The following is a 6000-nucleotide window of genomic DNA, read 5'->3' as shown; positions in this document are numbered from 1 at the left end:
ACGGTGCACCTAGCCCCACGGTGGGCGCCAAATGTCGGGGGTTTGGTGCGACATATGCCAAAGGATGGCTTATCATGATGGGGGCTAGTAAGACGTCGCCGGTGCCAGGAAACGGGATGAGGCGAAGGCATGCACGCCGGTGAATCTTACCCAGGTTCGGGGCTCTCCGTGAAGATAACACCCCTAGTCCTGCTCTGCGGGGTCTCCGCATGATCACTCAAGCAACAATGGTGGCTACAGGCTTGCTCCTTGAGCTGTTTCTCTAGAGGGGGAAGGAGAGCAAATCTAGCCCTAGCTTCCTCTCTCTATATGGTGTGTGGGTGAACAAGAGGTTGAACCCTTTGCATGGGTGCCCGGGAGGTTTATATAGGCCTACCCCCTAGGGGTACAATGGTAATCCGGCTGGGCGTAGGCCCGAGCTGTCAGTGTCTCTGGTCGCCGGCTTCTCCGCTGGCTATTGGGGCCCGCCGCCTGGTGGGTCCGCCGTCTGTCCGGTACTTGGCCGACAGGCCGTACCCGCCGCTTGCGGGTCCTGCCGGCTGCCCGGTACTGTAGCGATGCGGCTAATGATGCGTGCTTTATCGGTGGAGGCGTGGCTACAGTGCCGCCGCCTGGCGGACGTTCACTGTAGCCATCCCCCTGTCTTATCTGGTTAATGGCGCACCGGTCCCCAAGAGGGGGAGAGCCGCCTGGTCATCTGCCGGCTTCTACTAAGCCGACTGGCCAGGAACGGCCGCCTTCCGGTCTTCTTGCTGTCAAGTGGGGCCCGCCGCCTATGGGCCGTACCGACAGCCCGTCGTGGGGGCACAGCCCCCTCTGACAGGGGTGACATCAGGGTCAGTGTGGCAACAGTGCTGCGCCGAACGGAGGAGCCCGCTTGGTACGACGTACTGTGGCCTTGCTATGCCTTAGGCTAGGGGCAGCGAGGCGTGCTGTAGCCACGCCCCGCCCCGTCGTATTTATGAGGGTGCAGACTCCGAGAGTGCTTGGGGCTGCCTGGTAGGAGCCGGCCTCTCCAGAGGCCGCCTGCCAGGAGTCGGCTCATCTTGAAGCCGCCTTCTGGGCTATGCCGCCTTCTAGCAGCCGGCCGCCGGGACCAGCCGGTAGCGAGAAGGCGGCGCTTTGGTCTTGGATTCTTGAGGGGCGTAGTCGGCCCCGATGTCTTGAAACGCCATGGGGAGCTGATGGGGCTACCCGTGGCCAATTACTTCGACACATAGTATTCAATGCACTTTATATGAAAGTTTTTATTATATCCCTCTTGGATGCCTATCATATTAGGACTAAATTTATAACCAAAGCAAATTACCATGTTGTTTAAAGAATCTCAAAATAATATAAGTGAAGCATGAGAGTTCATTAATTTCTATAAATTAAAACCACCATCGTGCTCTAAAAAGATATAAGTGAAGCACTAGAGCAAAATTGCCTAGCTCAAAAGATATAAGTGAAGCACATAGAGTATTCTAATAAATCACGATTCATGTGTGTCCCTCTCAAAAGGTGTGTACAACAAGGATGATATGGGAAACTAAAAAGCAAAGACTCAAATCATACAAGACGCTCCAAGCAAAACACATATCACGTGGTGAATAAAAATATAGCCTCAAGTAAAGTTACCGATAGACGAAGACGAAAGAGGGGATGCCTTCCGGGGCATCCCCAAGCTTAGGCTCTTGGTTGTCCTTGAATATTACCTTGGGGTTCCTTGGGCATCCCCAAGCTTAGGCTCATGCCACTCCTTATTCCATAGTCCATCAAATCCTTACCCAAAACTTGAAAACCTCACAACACAAAACTCAACAAAAAATCTCATAATTAAGCTCCGTTAGTATAAGAAAATAAATCACCACTTTTGGTACTGTTGTGTACTCATTATTTATTTATATTGGTGTAGTATCTACTGTATTCCAACTTTTCCATGGTTCATACCCCCGATACTACCCATAGATTCATCAATATAAGCAAACAACACATAGAAAACAGAATCTGCCAAAAAACAGAACAGTCTGTAGCAATCCAGATAGTTAGAATACTTCTGTAACTCCAAAAATTCTGAAAAATTAGGACAACAGAGGCAATTTGTATATAAATCTTGTGTAAAAAATTCAGAATTTTATCACGCTTCTGTGATTTTTAAAAATTCTGGGACTGGGCGCAAAAGTTTCTGTTTTTCACAAGATCAAATCAACTATCACCGTAAGCCATCCCAAAGGTCTTACTTGGCACAAACACTTACTAAAACACAAAACCACATCTAACCAGAGGCTAGATGAATTATTTATTGCAAAACAGAATCAAAAATAAAATTGGGTTGCCTCCCAACAAGCGCTATTGTTTAACGCCCTTAGCTAGGCATAAAAACACAAATAGATCTAAGTATTGTCATCTTCCCCCTTTTGGAAGCAAAGAGAGAATTTTTTATCCATAGTATTTATCTATCTTTTTTTTTGAAAGCACATGGCTATTAATAGTAGAAGAAAGATTAAGCACACTACGAAAATTTACATCTAAACTAGCTTTCATTTCTTTGATTATTTCATTTTGATAAAAAGCACATAAGAGCAGTTGATTCAACACTTTCACCTTTGGATCGTCCAAATATGGTTTTCATCTTTTCATAAGTGTCAAAGGCATCTCCTCCAAGAAACCCGTTTTTAGAAATAGAATCCAATACTTGTTTAAGGGAAAGAGGCAAACCAACATAAAAGCTTCTCAAGTATATCTCAATATGATATTGAGGCACATGGCTAGCTCGAATTCTCAATAGTATATCCAAGCATCTTTCAAAGATTCATCGAGCAAATAACGAAAGATTTCGGGATCATCTTCATCAAAATTGTTTAAATTTTTCTCAACAACAGCGGGAGATCTTTCCGTAGCATCATTATTTATGAGCTTAGAAAGAACAGAGGGGCTATCCAAGGCATTAAAATTTGGGAGAAATCCCTTAGCCCTTTTAAGGTCGACCATAGCGATAGAAAGATGAACTTGGGCAAACAAAAGAACGGTGAGAGAAAAGGCGAATCTTTTCGAAAATCGTTTTAGAAGTGGGGGAGAGGAAAATGAGAGGCGAATGGCGAATAATGTAATGCAAGAGATGAGAGTTTATGATGGGTACTTGGTATGTCTTGACTTGGCGTAGATCTCCCGGGCAACGGCGCCAGAAATTCTTCCTGCTACTTCTTGAGCTTGCGTTGGTTTTCCCTTGAAGAGGAAAGGGTGATGCAGCAAAGTAGAGATAAGTATTTCTCTCAGTTTGAGAACCAAGGTATCAATCCAGTAGGAGACAATGCAAAAATCACCGAATACCTGCACAAACAATCAAACAACTTGCACCCAACGCGATAAAGGGGTTGTCAATCCCTTCACGGTTACTTGCAAAAGTGAGATCTGATAGAGATAGATGAAAGTAACAAATGATAAAGTAAATATTTTTGGTATTTTTGTTTTATAGATCGGAAAGTAAAAGATTGCAAAATAGTAGATCAAAAACTTATATGATGGAAAATAGACCCGGGGGCCATAGGTTTCACTAGAGGCTTCTCTCAAGATAGCAAATAATACGGTGGGTGAACAAATTACTACCGAGCAATTGATAGAAAAGCGCAAAGTTATGGCGATATCTAAGGCAATGATCATGAATATAGGCATCACGTCCATGTCAAGTAGACTGAAACGATTCTGCATCTACTACTATAACTCCACACATCGACCGCTATCCAGCATGCATCTAGAGTATTAAGTTCATAAAGAACAGAGTAACGCATTAAGTAAGATGACATGATGTAGAGGAATTAACTCAAGAAATATGATGAAAACCCCATCTTTTTATCCTCGATGGCAACATTACAATACATGCCTTGCTGCCCCTGCTGTCACTGGGAAAGGACACCGCAAGATTGAACCCAAAGCTCAGCACTTCTCCCATTGCAAGAAAAACCAATCTAGTTGGCCAAACCAAACCGATAGTTCGAAGAGAAATACAAAGGTATCAAATCATGCATAAAAGAATTCAGAGAAGATTCAAATAATATTCATAGATAAGCTGATCATAAATCCACAATTCATCGGATCTCGGCAAACACGCCGCAAAAAAGTATTACATCAATTAGATCTCCAAGAACATCGTGGAGAACATGGTATTGAGAATCAAAGAGAGAGAAGAAGCCATCTAGCTACTAGCTATGGACCCGTAGGTCTGTGGTAAACTACTCATGCTTCATCGGAAGGGCAATAGGGTTGATGCAGAAGCCCTTTGTGATCAAATCCCCCTCCTGCAGGGTGCCGGAAAAGGTCCCTAGATGGGATCACACGGGTACAGAAGGTTGCGGCGGTGGAAAAGTGTTTTCGTGGGATCCTCTGGTGGTTTGGGGATATTTGGGAATATATAGGCGAAAGCAGTAGGTTAGGAGAGTCACACCCCCTGGGTGCGCCCTCCGTCCTTGTGGTCGCCTCGTGGCTCCTCCGACTTCATCTCCAAGTCTCTTGGTTGTCTTCTGGTCTAAGAAAAATCATCGCGAAGGTTTCATTCCGTTTGGACTCCGTTTGGTATTCCTTTTCTGCGAAACTCAATAACAAGGAAAAAACAGAAACTGGCACTGCCAGTGGGCTCTAGGTTAATAAGTAAGTCCCAAAAAAATATAAAATAGCATATTAATGCATATAAAACATCGAAAACAGATAATATAATAGCATGGAACAATCAAAAATTATAGATACGTTGGAGACGTATCAGTCCCGGTGATATAGGACATACTGGACGAGCTAGCTGGAGCTCGCTGGTTTTCTACACTTGATCTGCAATCAGATTACCATTAGATTCTCCTGGCAGAAGGAGAAGAATTCAAAATGGCATTTCAAACTCACTTTGGTCATTTTGAATTTAAGGTCATTCCCTTTGGCTTGGGGGGAGGACCAGCAACATTAATTCTTGGGCAGCATCCAGATCACTCTACAACCAGTACACCAGGTGTGTATAATGTCATTTTTCGGTGACATCCTTGTTTTCAGTCGCACACTAACTCTCCACATCCAACACTTACGGCAGGTCCTGTCCCTCCTACGAAAGATCAATGGTATGTGAAGCGATCCAAGTGTGTGTTCGCCCAACAAGGAATCAAGTACCTGGGCCACACTATTTCTGCATAAGGGGTCTCCACCGACAACAGCAAAGTTCAACAGGTGGCCGATTGACCGGTGCCAGCGTGTGTCAAGGATGTCTGAGCTTTCCTCGGTCTGGTAGGCTACTACCGACGTTTCGTCAGGCAGTTTGGCATGCTCGCTCGGCCCCTGACCACTCTGTTACGCAAGAACACACCTTTCCAATGGACAGCAGCTACCTAGTCTGCTTTTGAGGCACTCAAATATGCCCTAGTGACGGTACCCACTCTGGCTCTACCTGACTTCACCAAGCCATTCATAATTGAGACGGATGCTTGCGAATACGGAGTCTGTGATGTGCTCCAACAGGAAGGCCATCCCATCGCATACCTCAGCAAAGCGTTGGACCCCCGCACAAAAGGGCTATCCAACTATGAAGAAGAACACCTGGCAATTGTCCTGGCTGTTGAGTAGTGGCGGCCGTACCTGCAGTTTGGCGAGTTTGTGATCAAAACTGACCAGTGCAGCTTAGTGCATTTGGAAGAACAGCGGCTCCACACCCCTTGGCAACAGAAAGCGTTTACCAAACTCTTGGGACTGCGGTCTGCTACCGCAAAGGATTTGAAAATGGCGCCGCGGACGCTCTCTCTAGGTGCACGGTATCTTCTTGTGGATAGCTCTACACCATATCTGTGTGGCAACCCGCGTGGTTACAGGAGATCGTCAGAGGTTATGACCAAGACCCAAAGACACAACAACTGGTCACCCAACTTGCAGTCGCACCGGTGGCTGGGGGTAAGTTCACCTTGCACAAGGGCATTGTCCATTTCAATGGTTGGGTCTGGCTGGGCAACAACACGCATCTCCAACAACAAATTATGCATGCCTTGCACGGTA

The sequence above is a fragment of the Triticum aestivum genome, chromosome 5D, assembly GCF_018294505.1.
Source record: "Triticum aestivum cultivar Chinese Spring chromosome 5D, IWGSC CS RefSeq v2.1, whole genome shotgun sequence".
Classification (NCBI taxonomy): domain Eukaryota; kingdom Viridiplantae; phylum Streptophyta; class Magnoliopsida; order Poales; family Poaceae; genus Triticum; species Triticum aestivum.
Note: the sequence above shows the minus strand (reverse complement) of the source record.